We start from the raw sequence: 18887 nt of genomic DNA, 5'->3' as shown, positions 1-18887 counted from the left end.
TGCACATCATATATTAAGGAAGCGCGGACCCCCATCTCCATATCCAGGAGCAGAATATGAGAACAGCATGCGCAATTAAGGCAGAAGCACGGGATCTCTTTCAGTGGCATATATACGTTTGTGATACAACTAACAGCTAAATAACAAGCTAGAAGAAAAACAACAAACTACAGGGCTTTCATCTGCTGTAAAAATCCATATTACTAAACACTAGCAGCACACAAATGGCAGCTTTCATAACAAGGTCTCTGTTGTTGACTAGAATGAGGTTGAGTAATCTAATTGCACCAGTCCTTCTACATGTGTAATAATAATCACTGCATTGTGTTTATCACTTAAAAAACAAAGATGTGATTCAAACCGTTCTCGTTTGACGTATTTTTAAACATCCTCTTCTGTTCTGTCGTCATTTAAGTTTCACTCAATTGTATCTACATATAAAATAATGTTCCCTGGCTTTCATATATTTTATAATTGTACTTACATAGCAGGCTTACATTAACATCCAGTTTCTATACAGTTTTTTCAATCCAGATTTTTGTTAGTAGAATTCACGAACATGGAATTCCTTAAAATTCAGACACCTCCACGGTCTCCTCTTCATCCTCCAGCAGATGCTGCTGACTCTCACTATCCACACTTAACTTCCCTTCTGTGTACGTCTTCTTTCCCCCTCTTCGTCCTTTGCCCTCTGCTTATGCTTCCCTCTTCCCCCAGTTACAATGATTGCTTTTATTGGTTTATGATGTACTTATTCTAAAATGAGGAATCCTGTGACCTGCAAGTTGTAACACAATTTATCATAACATTTTCACATTGCAGAGTGAGCGCCTGATCTCACCCTGCAGAGTCTGTCACTTTGCAAGCTGTAAACAGAGACTTGAAGCCATTTCTGTCACTTGTAATTACATCTTACTATATGCTGAGCTCAGGACACTTCAACTACTACAAGTTTTTACCTGTTTTGCCAGTATGTGGCACATGTGTGGACTATACATAGTTTCCACCAGTCCTTCATTTCTAGAGCAGTCCAAACGTTTAAAGATTTGTCACTGGAAATGTGTGTGTCTCTGGGTTTACTACTAATTGTCCACAGCAGCTTTCTTTGTTTTGGTTATCCCATATGCTGTAATTACATTTCTAAGGTCAAAGTTATAATTGTATTTAAACATCAATATGTAAATTATGATAATGTCATGTTGGGTAGGTGTAACAACCTATATTTATATAGAGTGTAATAAAATGTCTATATAGAGCAGGGGTGGCCAGCCCGCGGCTCATTTGACTTTGAAATGTGGCTCCGATGTTGGCAGGGCAGATCAGTCCGCTGCCACCACAGCTCCGATATTCCAGGTGCCAGCAGGGGTAGTTCGTTCCCAGCCAATGGCGACTCCTGGTCATGTGACCTCCTCCGCACAACGCAGGTCACAGTGTGTAAGCACTTCAATCATGGAAGGAGGAGAAGACAGTGCAGCGTGCTCTCCCTACCTTCCTGGTTGGCCACCCCTGATATATATAGTCAATTTCATTAGTATCATGTCCAGTGGTCAGGTCATGTTGGGTTGTCTATGTCTCTATTGAATGTAATAGAAAGTCTCCATTCTGAACACTAGAGGGCAGTGCAACCTCATTTTATCTGTTGTTTAGCATAGCTCATACACTCCAAACAAGTGTGAGTTGAGTTCCCATGTTGTGTGTGAGCATTTAAACAATGCTGAGAATTATAATACAGTATGCAACCTGATACAGGTAGTAGGGAATGCTATGGATAAAAGAAAGAGATCATTTTATTAAAGAACTTTGTAGGTGATCTTCAATATAGTAATAAAGAAAGAGATAGGCGTTAAAGGAAAATTATAGGTTATGTGTTGATCTAAAATGAAAATAAACTTAGGGTAATTTAAATAATTACTTAAGAAAAAATCAGTTCAATTTATGTTTATAATATTATCACTTCTTTTTAGATCTATTTTTTCACTAAACACCAATTTTGCTTCTCCCTTATTAATAGAAATTAGATTTTAGTTAGTGATGTAACTCGGGCTTCAGCATAGGTGAAGTCATAGGTAATATTAATTTGCAATGACATAGCTCAAAGCAATATGTAACTGAGACCTACAAAGCAAAATAGAGCAGGAGATAAGATAATTTATTGGTGCTGCACCTGATGTACAGATTATGCTCAATAAATGCTTTGAAGTTATTGAGCTAAGTGTCAGTCTGCAGGGAAATCTGAAGTGGGCAGTTGGCCACCTACCTACACTGCCTGACTAGATAAGGTCTTTCCTGAGATAATTCCACAATCTCCATCCACTGCTTCTTGCTGCAATGTTTCCTCAGCCAGAGTAGCTCCTCGCACACCCTGAGGCTTAGGTTTAAAGGAAGGAAACCATGATATTTGCTCCGCATACAGTATATACAAGAATACGTAGAAAATTAGAAAAGGTTCTTGTGGGCAGAAAAAAAATCCAATAGATCCTTGAGGAAGTGAAGACCATACTCCAGGTATTTATCAATGGTTGTAAAACTCCTAACCAAATTCCCATGGTCTGGGTACAGAAGTATGGGAATATATTTAATTCTAAATCATGTGTTTCCCCAAGTCCACAGACTTGGTGGAAATAGGAAGTCAGATATCCCTTTCAATAGTGACCAACAATAAAACATATGGCCACACCTGACTGCTAAGAATGAGATGATGCAGCTTCCTGGAGCCAGTACAGTACCAGTACAAAGTGACAAGTTTCAGTCAGGTACTGAGGCCAACACCTCAGAATATTCCAGGGGCATCTTAACAGCATTAATCACCTTTGTCAAGGTGAAGATATGTATTCGCAACAGCAAGTTCACATGTACAGATAACAGCTGATACTGAGGGGATAAGTTCACCTAAACGTTTTAATAAAGTGGGTTTGAAGGTTCTGAATAAATCTCCCGGGAATACTGAAAAGTTGGCAAATCTATGGGGCCCCGGGCAACTGCCCAGCGTGCCAATGCATTAAGACGGCTCTGGAATATTCAGCTGTTTTATATGTCCAAATAAATGATCCACTCAATGTCCTCAAGCTTCAGTGACCCCCCCCCCCCCAAAGATGAATATTGTGGGTTCTCCCTATGTAACTGCATCCAATAAAACACAGGCGAAATCTGAGGTATTTAACATTGCTCTGCGGGTTGGTTATATATAGACAGTGTGGTCCAGGAGACAGTATATGCAAGGAGTCTGATAGAGGGATGTTGTGATTCAGATCTGGGGAAATATTTTACCTCTAGCCTGGTACCATGACTTGTGGACTTGTGGCATTTGTTTTGAACAGCTGTCAAATAGGTGCAATAGCTAAGGAGCTCAGTCATGTACCCACCTAGCATGTACATCTCTGTCCTGCAGGAAGTAGAGGTGCTGGATGGAAGGTAGACGAAATCCACATTTATTTACTTGGTGTAGGTTACAGCATCCTCTCTCCTACAGTTCAGCTCACACAGAGATATCAAAATGGCAACTCGCATTTACCATTCCAAAGAAAGGGTTAATAGAATTAGATTAGCAATCAGTAGAAAGGAAAAAAAAAGCATTAACCCATCCAGATAACACACTTCTAAGCATGGTTTGTCTCCACCAGATCTGCACTAGAGGTGGGAAGAGGTGTAAACGGCCTATTAAAGAGATGTTCATTATTATTATTATTATTATTATTATTAATTTTTATTTATAGGGCGCCACAAAGTATCCGTAGCGCCGTACAAGGACAAACAATGGCACAGTACAAGGTGAAACAGCACAGTACAAGTAACAGTAAGCACTATAACTCTGGGGGCTCAGGCACAGCATGAAAGAGAGTGAGGGAGGGGAAAAGTGAGTATAGGCAAGTAACTATGGCCCAAGGGTGGGCACGGATGACAGGTTGAGAGTCACTCAGGGGAGCGGAGAAAAGCGAGAGGAGACAGAGGGGAGAGGGACCGAGAGGAGGTGAGCTGAGTAGCTGGAGAGCGCAGTTCAAAGTGATGGAAACAGGAGGTAGGAGAGCCCTGCTCAAAGGAGCGTACAATCTAAAGGGAGGGGAAGACAGACAGACACATGGATGAGACGGAGAGACGGGAGAAACGGAGACGGAGTCGAGGAAGGGGGAGAAGGGAAGAAGGGATGAGAAAGAGAGGTAGCCGACCGGTGGGAGTTTAGGCAGGAGACTGGAAGGCTTTAAGGAAAAGGTGGGTTTTTAATGTTCGTTTGAAAGAGGACAGATTAGGGGACGTTCTGATGGAGCGGGGGAGCTTGTTCCAATGGAGGGGAGCGGCGCGGGAGAAGTCTTGGATACGTGCGTGAGAGGAGGTAATCAGAGGGGAAGAGAGGCGACAATCACAGTGGGCGGGAGGGAGGGAGTGTGAATAGAGATAAGGTTAGAGATGTAGGGAGCAGTGCAGTTGGCGAGGGCCTTGTAAGTCAGAGTGAGGAGCTTGAAAAGGATTCTATAGGGGAAGGGGAGCCAGTGAAGGGCTTGGTAGAGTTGGGAGACAGAGGTGGAACGGCGAGAGAGGAAAATAAGCTTAGCAGCGGCGTTAAGTACAGATCTAAGGGGAGCGACATGAGAGAGGGGGAGGCCGATAAGGAGAAGGTTGCAGAAGGTTCATGTTTGTTTCATGTTGGGCATCTCACAGTAGGTCATAGATTCATGTGACTAAATGTCACATGATAAAGAGAATTGTTTTATAGCCCTCTATCTTACTTATTACCTGATGTCTTTGTGGGCCTGCTGCTTAATTCTGTGTTGTGAGTGAAGCTTACTGGACACATTCCTTTGACTGTTCTGCAATACACTTGTCATGAACTTTGTTTCCCATAGAGGTGTGTTTGACATCACAATCTTCACACAGCAGTTTGGCAGGAACCTTACGTGCTCCTCTGTGCCACTTCATTTGCCTGCATATGAACACACAGCAGGCGGTTTAGCTAAAATGCTCTGTGTTATTGTTAACAGTCTATTACTCCACACAAATTGTTCTAGCTACAACCACTTAAGCCTCAACCTCATGTCTTTTCAAGAGTGATGCCAATAGGTGCTCTGACTTGTCATTTGCAAATGAAGCCAATAGTATTTAATTCATAGAATTAAAATATATACATTTTTAACACAAACAGCAAGAAGTGATTCACCTCATCTGTAGCTTCCTCCCTCCAGCCCTGCAATGGTACCCTACTGGTGTCCAAGAATACATGGTAAAGTTGTTGAATAAAGTCACGTTAATAAAAGTTAAATCTAAGATGTTCGTACTGTTTATGAAGTGGACATGATTACTATTGGGGTATAGTTTGCTATTGTCTACTTAAAGGCCCTAAAATGTAATCACATCATCGCACAGCAGGGGCAGAGACACCATAATGCGACTTCACAGCGCACTGAGTCATCAAAGCCCTGCCCACTTCAAAAAGGAAGTGAGTGGGATCCAGGAGGGAGCCCAGCTCCCATGGGAGTCCCATTCCAAAATTCCGGAGTTTCTTGGACATGCTAGGAGAGTAACTCTCTGTGTAACTCTCAGCAACCAGACACTTGCATTCATTTTCTAACCTTCACTAGAGAAAAACCTACAGTGCATCCAGAAAGTATTCACAGCGCTTCACTTTTTCCACATTTTGTTATGTTAAAGCCTTATTCCAAAATGGAATGAATTCCTTTTTTCCCTCAAAATTCTACACACAATACCCCATAATGACAACATGAAAAAAAGTTTGAGATTTTTGCAAATTTATTTAAAATAAAAAACTAAGAAATCACATGTACATATGTATTCACAGCCTTTGCCATGAAGCTCAAAATTAAGCTCAGGTGCATCCTGTTTCCACTGATCATCCTTGAGATGTTCCTACAGCTTAATTGGAGTCCACCTGTGGTAAATTCAGTTGATTGGACATGATTTGCAAAGGCACACACCTGTCTATATAGGGTCCCACACTTGACAGTGCATCTCAGAGCACAAACCAAGCATGAAGTCAAAGGAATTGTCTGTCGACCTCCAAGACAGGATTGTCTCGAGGCACAAATCTGGGGAAGGGTACAGAAAAATATCTGCTTCTTTGAAGGTCCCAATGAGCACAGTGGCCTCCATCATCCGTAAATGGAAGAAGTTCGGAACCACCAGGACTCTTCCTAGAGCTGGCCAGCCGTCTAAACTGAGCGATCGGGGGAGAAGGGCCCTAGTCAGGAAGCTGACCAAGAACCCGATGGCCACTCTGTCAGAGCTACAGCATTCCTCTGTGGAGAGAGGAGAACCTTCCAGAAGGACAACCATCTCTGCAACAATCCACCAATCAGGCCTGTATGGTAGAGTGGCCCAGAGCCGGATTTAGACCTCATGGGGCCCTAGGCAGGATACTGTTTTTGGGCCCCCTCCCTGAAACAATCCATAGCACTATATTTTTGCAGCCTACCATATACCCCTATAGTTACGTAGAAGTGAAAGCATGTGCCGCCGCATGCCTACCATATACCCCTATAGTTAAGTAGATATGAACGCATGTGCCACGCCGCCAAAGGAGGTGAGGACGTGGCTTGCATCTTTGGGGGCGTACCTAACATGTGAAAAGAGCAAGGCCACCCTGCTGCAGAAAAAGGCACCCCTAAATAATTACCAAGCAGTCCCGTTTTTTTAAGTAGTTGGGTCAAAACAACTTAATAAATATTGAAGTCAGGGCAGAAATACTTACTTAAGTTGTTTGCAAAAATAATACACATAAATCCAAGTATGTGCTCTTGTCACTTCTGTCCCTCAATCATCACACTGTGCCCCTTCATTGTCACTTTTGCCCCTTCACAATATCACATGTGCCCTTTCACCATCACCTCTGTGCCAATCACCATCACCACCTCTGTGCCCTTCACCATCACCACCTCTGTGCCAATCACCATCACCACCTCTGTGCCCTTCACCATCACCACCTCTGTGCCTCTTCACCATCACCACCCCTGTGCCCATTACCACCTCTGTGCCTCTTCACCATCACCACCTCTGTGCCTCTTCACCATCACCACCTCTGTGCCTCTTCACCATCACCACCTCTGTGCCCTTCACCATCCCCCCTCCCCCGACTGGCGGCACCCCCCCCCCTTCCCGCACGAGTCGCGGGGGGGGGGGGGGGGTAGCGCGAGTCAGGGGAGGGCCGAAATTCTTTTTTTTTAAATTGCTCCTGTCCCCCCCAGCTGTGCCCCCCGAGAGCCGCTAGGCCCCAGGCAGGTGCCTAGGTTGCCTAGCGGTAAATCCGGCCCTGGAGTGGCCAGACGGAAGCCACTCCTTAGTAAAAAGCACATTGCAGGCCGCCTAAAATTTGGCAAAATGCACCTGAAGGACTCTCAGACCATGAGAAACAAAATTCCATGAGACCATGAGAAAAGACAAAGATTGAACTCTTTGGCTTGAATGCCAAGAGTCAAGTTTGGATGACACAAGGCACCGCTCATCACCAGGCCATTAGCATCCCTACAGTGAAGCATGGTGGTGGCAGCATCATGCTGTGGGGATGTGTTTCAGTGGCAGGAACTGGGAGACTAGTCAGGATAGATGGAAAGATGAATGCAGCAATGTACAGAGACATCCTGGATGAAAACCTGCTCCAGAGCGCTCTTGACCTCAGACTGGGGCGATGGTTCATCTTTCAGCAGGACAACGACCCTAAGCACACAGCCAAGATATCAAAGTAATGGCTTCATGACAACTCTGTGAATGTCCTTGAGTGTCCCAGCCAGAGCCCAGGCTTGAATCCGATTGAACATCTCTGGAGAAATCTGAAAATGGCTGTGTACCGACGCTTCCCATCCAACCTGATGGAGCTTGAGAGGTGCTACAAAGAGGAATGGGCAAAAAGACTTGAGGCTGTAATTGCTGCCAAAGGTGCATCATTGAGCAAAGGCTGTGAATACTTATGTACATGTGATTTCTTAGGTTTTTATTTTTAATAAATTTGCAAAAATCTCAAAAAAACTTTTTTCACGTTGTCATTATGGGGTATTGTGTGTAGAATTTTAAAGGGATTTATTTCATTTTGGAATAAGGCTGTAGCATAACAAAATGTGGAAAAAGTTAAGCGCTGTGAATACTTTCCGGATGCCCTGTATGTTCTATGACTAAGAAAAGAGCATCAAGTCTACAGCTATAGATTCATCCCCTCAATCCATTCTGTGTTGTACTCCTTTCAGCACAAGTTTCTATGTAAAAAAGTCTTTATATCATTGTTGCAAGGCTGAAACAATGCTTTTTAGCCTGTTGCATCTTACTAACCCTGCAGACAAGGAGTCCAAAAGTTGTGCCAAGTTTTAATCAATCCACGGTGATTGTCTGTCTGGACTATATCACATTATTATCACTAGCAGTGTACACTATTGTCTTTGAGTACTGTCTTCACACTCCTTGTTTGGAATTTTTTAAATAAGTACATTCCTGTTCCCTCACCTTTATTAAGTGAGTAATACACACACACACACACACACACACACACATATATATATATAGGAGACACACTTGTAAATATATACAATGATAAACATTGGATTGTTTTTTATTTTTTCTAAATTACATTGAAAATCTTCTGACATTCTAAGAAATAATACAGTAAAACCTTCACCTTGAAACCACATCATAAAGGTGTTATATATAATGCATCTTACAGGTGTGTGCATCACTTCCATACACTATAGATTGTTTCTAATTTGTTATGGGTCCAACTGCGCCAGATTCTTCCAAGTTGTTGTGTTTTCATCGGGAGACAATTGTGAGCAATCTCTTGGACTTACCCCATATAAGATTCTGTGTTTTGAAAAGTTATATCCAATCATTTGGCACTAGTTATTTTTGTACTTTCCTTACCTCAATAGCAGAGCAGTGATATAACCCCAGTTTGGCAAAGACTTTAAGCTATGATAGTGCAGCACTATTGGAGGCAAGTTATAAAGAGTGGCTGAGGTAATGTGTTAGCATCGCGGAGCTCAGAGCCGTAACTTAGAATTCTAGCGCCTGGGGGCGAGAAAGACAGATGCCGCCCCCTAGCAGTCAATTTTAACCAAATTAACCTAAAATATTCCTAAATTGCGCCCCCCTTCAGCGTTGCACCCTGGGCGGTCGCCCGTGTTGCACAGCCCTAGTTACGGTCCTGGCGGAGCTGTATATTAAGGGTGGAGTTAGTAAGGGGAGTAGACTAATTTTACCATGTGTGTGGTAGACTAATAATCTGCTTAAGAGCGTTGGCCTTAAGTGATATGCAAAATGGCAGCTTATCTTACATAGATAATAGTATATAACAGGAAAGCAGGACTTTCATGGTATCTGAACGTAACCTGGTCCTTTATTTTCCAGGAGGAAACATGGAGGCAGGTATTTTGGTACAGCATATGCTCCTCTGAATACAAGCTAAATAAATGCTTGCAGTTCGTTCACCACAGAGATGGAAGCAGTCCTGCAGTCTCTCTACAGGACAGTCCCTTCATTCTTGATGGACATTTCTACCCCTGTGCTGCACAGGGCCATCTTAACAACATTATGGGCCACCGGGCAAAGCAGTGCACCGGGGCCCCTAGATATAGATATAGATATATAGATATATACAGATACAGATATAGATATAGATATATAGAGATAGAGATAGATAGATGTACTTGCTCAGTGACCCCCTGAAGGTTTTTCTTGCAGGTTTTTTTCTTTTGCAGGATTATTTATTCTCATTAAGAGCCATGCCTATGGGGCCCCCTTGCCCGTGGGGCCCCCGGGCAGCTGCCCATCGTACCCAATGGAAAAGATGGCCCTGCCTGTGCACACAGACTCAAGGGGGTAAATGTATCATACTCCGGTTTCTTCAACTCGCGGGAGTTCGGCGAGATGACAGCTAAAATTTAAAGCGGTAAAACCTGGTCATTTTGTGAAAGAGGTTCTTAGAGCTAGTTGTACAGCTGAGCTAAATTTTGGGTCTATAATGCAGATGAGCATCAATATTAGCACAATTTTAGTAGGAGTACAATTTGTATATGTTTTAAATGTTTAACTGCCCTATTGGTGTGCATTTAAATTAGATGGGCAAGGTGGGTAAGAAACAGGAATATGATCATTAAATATTAAAAGATGATGATCGTAGGAATGGTGAGAGGGGATCACCACTGGTCTTAAAAATAATGGCCCAGACATCAGAGAGATTAGTTGGAGGTAGTGATTATGTACAGTGGTGCTAGAAAGTTTGTGAACCCTTTAGAATTTTCTTAATTTCTGAATAAATGTGACTTTAAATTAGAGATGCTCACTGACTCCCGTGTTTTGGTTTTGGCTTTGGATCTGGATTACCTTCGTGTTTTGGTTTTGCCAAAACAGCCCTTGCGTGTTTTGGTTTTGTTTAGCCATTTTATAAAAAATTCTTTTTTTGGGCTAAAATCATATAATTTAAGTATTATTTTGTACCTACATTATTATTAACCTCACAAACACTAAATTCCAGTGATTTCCATTCAATTGTTACCATCTCACTGGTCACAATATGCTTTTCATACACTTTCAGCCAAAGACTGCAGCAATGTGGCTGGATGGTAAGCGACAGAGCAATGACTCAAACACAAGGCAGTTCATAGCACATCTACTACACATTGGCACACAGTAGTGGCAAAAAAGAAAAGTGGTGCAAGATGGAGTTGTCCTTGGATCATGAAACCAGTTATGGTTCATTTGATCGCTCCACCTGTTTCTTGGATAAGTGAGGTAATTCTAGAGCTAATACATGGCAACAATCGCTCTGCCAGTTTCTTGGATAAGTGAGGTAATTCTACAGCTAATACATGGCAACGATCGCTCCACCTGTTTCTTGGATAAGTGAGGTAATTCTACAGCTAATACATGGCAACGAGTGCTGATCCCCTTGGGATGCGTGCTTTTATCAGACACTCACCAATCCAGGGTGCCAGACAATGCACTAAAAAGAGCCATTGAAATTCACAGCAAAAAGCTAGTTCATCAGTGAGCTTCGAATCAGCCCCAATTCCCACAAAATTATAATCTAGTTAGGTACCTTTCATGTAAAGTGCTGACTACAAACACAACAAACAAACATGTGGGAAAATGTGGCCTCTAAGAGGCTGACTACTAGACACAAAGACATTGCATGGATGGCTATCCAGGGATACCTGCCTCTCAGGATATTCATGCACTCCTGGAACCTGTTGCCGATATGTCCACTGCCCCTTCTGCATAACCAGAAGGGAAACAACACAGCATATTTTTTGGGATTGCCCCACTGCACAGGCACTGTTGGATGCCTTGGAACATGAACATAAGGACAGTGTGCCCAGAACTTGCCTTTCATACCATTCGGTATTCTCTGGATTATTTCCTGGGACCGACATCATTGGGGCAATCCAGGAGGCCTGGAGCCTAAGGAACTGCTTTAAGGACGCTATCTGGCTTGCCAGGAACTGCCTCATCTTGAAAAGGGAGAAGATGACGATCCAGAACTGTCGCAGGCTGATCCAGCCTACTAAGAGACTATAACACCATTGACAGTCCTGAGTAAGAGGAAGATGATTCATTTTCTGTCTCCCTCTTCTCCTTCTCCCCCTATGTGTCTGTTTATTCAATGTAACACTGTTGAATTTTCCTGCAAATTCTAGAGACAAGCCTGCTTGTCTTCCTCTTCATCATTGACTGATAGCAATGGAGCACTCGTCTTTGGGTGTATATTAGACCCTACACATATTAGTGCAAACTAAGAAAAAAACTGTTTAATCACTGCTAGACTCTCCCTAAACAAGCTAACAACGGGCTTGTTAGAGTAATGGCAGAAACACACATCAGTGCCAGGAAAGATTAATGGTGCAAGATGGAATTGTCCTTGTGCCCTCCCACCCACCCATATGTTGGATCTTACAAAGGACATGCACACTTTAATAAACCAAGCACTTCAGCAACAAGGGCTGCCACTTTTGTGGCTGAAGTGCTTGGTTTCGTTGGGCCCCACTAAACCAGCTATCAATGCCCTAAAGGCATGGTAGACCAACAATGCTGTGAAATTAATTGTACACTGTCAAGATGTTGTCGTCATCATCTTCAGCATCATCCTCACCCTCATCAGTGTGTACATCATCACAGACTATTAATTCATCTCCGCTGGAATCCGCCATTAGAGAAGTGTCAGTACTTGGATGTATTTGCCGGTAAAGGCCTTCCTAGTGGAAGATATAGTTCATTTTGACTAACATCATCTTTTCCACATTTTTAGGAAGTAAACTCTTACGTCGATTACCGACAAGGTTTCCGGCTGTGCTGAAAACTCTTTCTGAGTACATACTGGAGGGTGGGCAGCTTAGGTATTGCAAAGCAAGTTTGTACATGGGCTTCCAAGTACAGTGCTATATTAGGATTTCAGCACTCAGAAAATACAGCTTTTTTTATAAGAGTATATATGAGACCCCAAACACTTTGTAGTGTAAATTCAGAAAAATACCCACCCTCCTATTTCTACTCTATCACTTTGCCTGCTCTATACTGTGACCTAATCCTTTTCTGTCCCTCTCTCAAATGGCGCTTGATTGCCGCTGAGGCGGGTATTTATTGATTTCAAAACTCCCAAGATCCGACTACGTCACAATGACGTTTTCCCTCGTTTTGGAGTCTGATTAGGCTTGTTACTCGGATCCACGAAGTTCAGGTGGGTTCGGTTTCATGGAAACCGAGCCTGCCCATCTCTACTTTAAATGTATTTGAATTGTCCTAAAAGTAAATAAGGAAAACACAAAAGAACATATTTGTTCATTTATTCCTTGATCAAAATGATCCAACATTAAATTTTCTTTGTCAGAAAAAGTTTGTGAACCCATGCTTTCAGTAATTGGTGTTACTCCCTTATGCAGCAAATATTTTAATCAAACGTTTGTGGTAATTGTCGATCAGCCCTGCACATTGACTAAGAGGCATTTTATAGCATTCATCTATCCAGAACTGCTTCAACTTGTGGATGGTGGTGGATATGAACACCCTGCTCCAGGTTCTACCAAAAGATTTTGATTGGATTATGGTCTGGGCTTTGACTCCAAAATACGAAATGTATTTTTTCAACTTTTTTTGTTTTTCTGGAGAATGACTTGTGCGTTTAGGGTTGTTGTCTTGCTGCAAGACCCATCTTCGGTTGAGCTTAAGTCCACAGTGGGATACATCCAATTCAGAATTCATTGTCCCAGCAATGATACAAGACATTCTGGTCTCAAAGTAGCAAAACAGCCCCAATCCATGATACGACCACCACAGTGTTTCACTGTTGGGAAGAGGTTCTTATGTTGGAATACATTGTTTGGTTTCTCCAAACATAAACTTTTCTCATTTAAGCCACAGAAGTTCAATTTTAATGTCATCTGTCCGCAGAACATTCATCCAGTAGTCTTCTGGCTCATCCAGGTGGTGTTTAGCAAACTTTAATTGGGCAGCAATGTTCTTCCTGAAGAGTAGTGGCTTCCTCGTCCTCCTATGTACGTTATTCTTCTTTATTGTTTGCCTGATGTTGGACTCATGAACTGTGACATTAGCCAGTGAAAGAGAGGCCTGTAGGTCCTAAGATGTTAAGCTGGGTACACACTACAGAAATTTCAACCAACTTTTTATGCCGAGTGATTTTACATGCGATCGATGGTCCGATCGCTCGGTCCATGGACTACATACACACTAGCCTTTAGGACGATAAAGGGAAGAGCAGACGTCCCTTTAGCGACTTTTTACAGCCATGTTGTTGTGAGCAATGACTGTAATTTCGTACTTACTGTTGTGGATCGGTCAGCAGTTTATACACACTACACAGCGGAAATGAGATTGTAACGAAAATATTAAACGGTACAACCAACTAAATGAGGCGACAATCGCCTGACAGTGGATTGGTAAAGCCAAAGTTTTCAGAAATAATTTTGTAACATTTCAGCCTGATGAACATCAACCGCTCTTTTTCTGAGGTCCTCAGAAATCTCCTTTGATCAAGACATAACATGTGTTCACTGGCCTGTGGGGTGAGGAACAGTCTTTGGTAGTGAAAGTTAATGTTAACTTTTATTTATTGATTTAAATATGGAAGGGGCACCCAAACTCACCCCTGATTGTCATCCCATTGATTGACACTCCTGATTCCTAATTATTGCCTCAACTGTAATTATAATATAGGTTCACATATCTTTTCCAACAAATATATTTAATGTTGAATCATGATCAATAAATCAATGAAAAAGCATATTAGTGTGTATGTTATTCAATTTATTGGAATATCTGTATTTATTTCTATGACTTTAATGAGGATCTGAACCCATTTAAGGTCATATTTAGACAGAAACTAAGAAAATTCCCAAACTTTCTAGCACCACTGTAGTGTAAATTTGATCAATGATGTGAGGTTAGAATCTGTTTACATTTAATTTTTGTTAGAATTGTCCTAGGCATGTTTATTTTAATTAGAGAGCAATTCATTATAATGGGCTGTGAGAACCTAGGATTTTGTATCTAAAGAGAGGAACTCACGGGAATATATAAGGATTTAGTACAAAAGGTTATCCCACAGGAATACACTGAGGCAAAATGTTGAGGGTACAGCAGAGTACATGAAGTGTGGGGGCTTTGGTAATGAGCAACGGAGTAGACACAGTTTGTAGGCACTGCCTGGTCACCCACAAATCCTCAGGCAACATTTGATTGCCTGTGGAGCGCAGGAGTAGTGGTGTCATCGGCACCAACAATGCCGACAGAGTTTAGAACTACAAAATAACCCCCAAAACAATAATAGCGACAAGATGACAATATGGACTTACCGTACAGCAGGCACAATAATATGTCCGGCAGCTTTAATGATGTAGACATGAAAAACGCGACTGTCATAAATATGTACATAAAGAAATCATGTAATTTCTAATAGACACAGTGCAAATGGCGTATTTAAATCAGCAATGGGCAGACCCACTACCTGGATTACATTATACAGGCGTGAAATGTGCATGTCTGATGTGGCAAGTTCGTCCTCTGACACTGTATCAGCAAACACCTAAAACCGGATTGATTTTTATACAACTTCTGATGACACTGCAACTGGTGGTGTTGGCATGTCCTGGCAGGGCATCTATTGATGATAAGTAGTTTTAACAATGAGATGTGGAACACATTGGGAATCCGCAGGGAGTCTGGTAGTTTTAGCCGAAATGCCACAGGATTGATGACATGGGTGATTTGGAGGCGAACGTTCCTGGTAGACTGTCTCCCCGAACCTTTCCTTCTCCTTTTACCGTCCACAGTTTTGTATGCGGTGGAGGATTTGGCCAGTACAGTCTTGACATTCACCCAAATGTCCTGGAATTGTTTGTGTACACAGCTGGTGCTTCCAATGTCACAATGACCGGAGGTTTGGGAATTCAGTGATGGTACCCACGGAGTGCAAAGAATGGTGTAAAACCTGTACTCCAGTGGTAATGTAGGTTGAGGGCTAATTTTGCCCACAGGAGGAAGTCCATCCAGTCCTCCTTGTTGCCTGAGCTGTACATGCGTCGGAAGTTTTCAAGATCTTGGTTCACCATCTGGCCATTAAACCGAGGGTAGTTGTGACCAGATCACTTATAAATAACTTATTGTATATATTTTTTTAATTTAATAGAGCAGTACCCCAATTTATATCATTGCAAATATATTTTGTATGTAAATGTATTGATTTCTGAGACAGTATATCATGATTTGGTTTTGTAACTTTTCTAGAGGAAATCTCAATTAAGCTAATTCGACTTTTTTCATCTGTGAGTGACAAAAAGGTATTTTTAGCCTGAAGCACTGCAGAGGTCCCTTACCTGTTATCGTGTCTTGTTAAAGAGACTGGAAACCTCTGCACAATGTAGACAGCAAGTTTTAGGAAATCACAGATTAATGTAAACTTTGTTAAAGTTTAAATTGTGTTAGCTCCAAGGTTAGAGGTTATATCACATCCTAATGGTAATTATTAAATGTGATATATCAGACATTGCAGTGCCAGCTGGGACAGAGCCTGGGTGGTTAGGACTCTGTGTTAAGTCTCTGCCCTCGTTTTGTGTCTGGCAGTAATGGCACCAAAGGTGCTGCTGTTCTACCTTTGAACATTTTCCCCCCACTGGCAGGAGTTAACCTTCTACTCCTTGTTAATTGCCACACATGTGTCACTGATTATTTATGCCTGCTTCCTGCAAGGAGCCTGGCTGGTTATTGTTTGTTTTTCCCTTGGCCCATTTGCATTGCTACATTATGTTCCTGTGAAATCCTTGCTCTTGCCTGTACCTGCTGTAACCACTTACTACTCACCTGTACGCAGTCACCAGGATGTTAATCTGAAATCTGTCTTATGCATGGACATATTGCAAACTTACAGTTCCTGTGCATTCCTGGCCCTCACTGTTAATCTTTGTTCAGCTGTTACCTGCAACAGCTGTGTTGTTTTCATTATCATATACTTGGTATCCTGACACACCCGGCTGTTTGTTTATTTAACAAGCCTTACTTGGTCAGTATTTACCTTGCATTACCTCGATTGTGTTCTCGTTGCCATAAATAGTTTTTATGTTTTCATATTTCTGGATTCATAGCTGTCATTGGTAGAATCTAGTTTTGGAACAGAATTGTAACACTAGGTTAGCACCTGCTAAATGAATGGCAGAATCTGTATAAATAAGCACTGTTTGACCATGTAATATATTATTCAATCTGTAACTTGTGGAAAGATCGCTAGGACTATAAACTGGCACGTAACCATCCTTATTAGGACTGCTTGTGCTAATACAACATTGCTGCTTCAAGATCCTGTTTTGACGCCTACTTACCTGCTGTAATTCCTGTGGCATACAGATTAGACCAATCTAATCTGTTATCCAGCTGTAGGTTGCGACCCAGTATCCAGTACCAATGCTCTGTCTGCTAGCCCGCAGCTCTGGCCAGTGTGATAAGCTAGAGGGAACCATACACAACAACATTGATCTAAGGGAAGAGGTCAGGTGTACTGGCCCAAGTGCCTAGCAAAGGGTACACTACCAGCGAGTGTTACCCAAAAGAAATCTGTACTAGGTGCCAGCAAAGGGCAGCAAGCCCCGCCTTCTGCATTTTGAGGGGTGTAATTTGGGATAAAAAAAAAAAAAGGGATCGATGGCAAGACAAAACCAGCCGGTTGCCAGCAACATGGACAGGTTGGCATAGGAAGTCCATCTTGTCACAGTGAGATGCTGAGCAAAAGTTCAGGTCTATGAACTGGTTGCCCCTATCTGAAGTAATATCTCTAGGGCAGCTGTCGAGTCAGAATATGTCAATAATGAAGATTTGTGATAATATCGCTGCTGATAGTATGTCCTCGAGTGGTACAAAATAGGCTGCTCCAATACAACCCAGATGGTGTTGCATCCTATAGCTGTTGACAGTTCAGTGATAAAATCCATGGATATACTGAACCAGGGTTGACGTGTGGGATGGGAAGTGGATGCAGGGGCCCTTGGGGCTTAATGCTTGGAATCTTGTGTTGGGCACAACTGTCACAGATGGACACACATTTCTACACATCTTTCATGAGAGTCGGCCACTAGTAAGATCTGATAAGGATGCAAGTCATTTTCCTGATCCCAGGGTGTCCTGCAAATTGTGATGTGTACGCCCAGCAGAGTAATCCGGACTTCAACCCTACTCTCATGAACGATTTGCCGATGGGAACTCCTACCGGGATGGTTTCTGTGGCTGCTAGGGTACTAGGTGGGTTGAGGAGAGGTTTGGGGTTTACCTCCTCTTCTCTGTTTGTGTTGTCGAACAAGCAGGAAAGAGCATGTGCTTTGATGTTCTGAGAGCCCGTCCGAAGATAATATTGACTTGGACCCTGGAAAAAATGATCAGTGTGCTTGTCTTTGGTTTAGTCTGCTAGCTAACTGCAGATCTGCCAAATTCTTGTGATCAGTGAATATTGTCACTGGGTGTAGAGCCCCCTCCATCAGATGTCTCCACTCCTCAAGTGCCAGCTTGATGGCTAGATGTTCCTTGTCCCTGATGCCATAGTTCCTCTCTATGGGCAGCATATTTTGGGAATGGTATGCACTAGGCTAAAGTTTCCCCATGGTATCCCACTGGGATAGTATTGGCCCTGTGCTAGTATGAAAGGTCAAGAAGTGTCAGGCTGTGTGAGGGTGGTAGCTGATGTGAAGGCCTCTATCAGGGTATTAAAGGCCTGTACCGTGGCCATTGTTTATGATTCTCCCTTTCCTAGTGAGGGCCATTATCAGGGCTACCACCATGGAGTAATTTCTTATGAACTGCTGGTAGTAGTTATAAAACACTAAATATTGTTGAGTGGCTCGGAGCCCAATAAATAGTGGTCAATCTTTGATGGCATGGAGTTTTACCAGATCTATTTTAAGCCCTGTACCCGAAGTGATATGTCTGGGGAGAGGTATCAAAGTCTGCTCACACTATTCATCTAATTTGCAGTATAGTTGGTTGGCTCAGTCATTTGAGCACCTTCTTCACTTGTTGCCAGTGACACGTTATGCAAGAGGAGAAGATTAAAATGGCATCCAGGTAGTGGATTCTGTTCTGCTCTCCGTTTGATGAAGACAGCTGTGAATTAAGTAGTAGAAGGGTAGGGTCATGGTGACCTCAGAGTGGTATAGTTTCTTTTGACCACTTTGTTGAAACAATGTAGTGGACATTTGATCTCCCATGCCTTGATCTCTGAAGAGTTCCAGTCCAGGGTGGGTAAGTGCGAACGTAGCCATGGTAACCCTAAGATAATAGGGTGGATGGCTTGTGGTAGGACCATAAAGAAGAAGAATTCAGAGTGAAGGACTCCTATTTGCACTTGGGTAGCATTGGTACCCTTTTGTGATAGAGATGTGTGGGATCTTATCCCCATCCATAGAGATCAG

The sequence above is a fragment of the Mixophyes fleayi genome, chromosome 2, assembly GCF_038048845.1.
Source record: "Mixophyes fleayi isolate aMixFle1 chromosome 2, aMixFle1.hap1, whole genome shotgun sequence".
Lineage (NCBI taxonomy): Eukaryota > Metazoa > Chordata > Amphibia > Anura > Limnodynastidae > Mixophyes > Mixophyes fleayi.
This window is presented reverse-complemented; position numbering follows the sequence as displayed.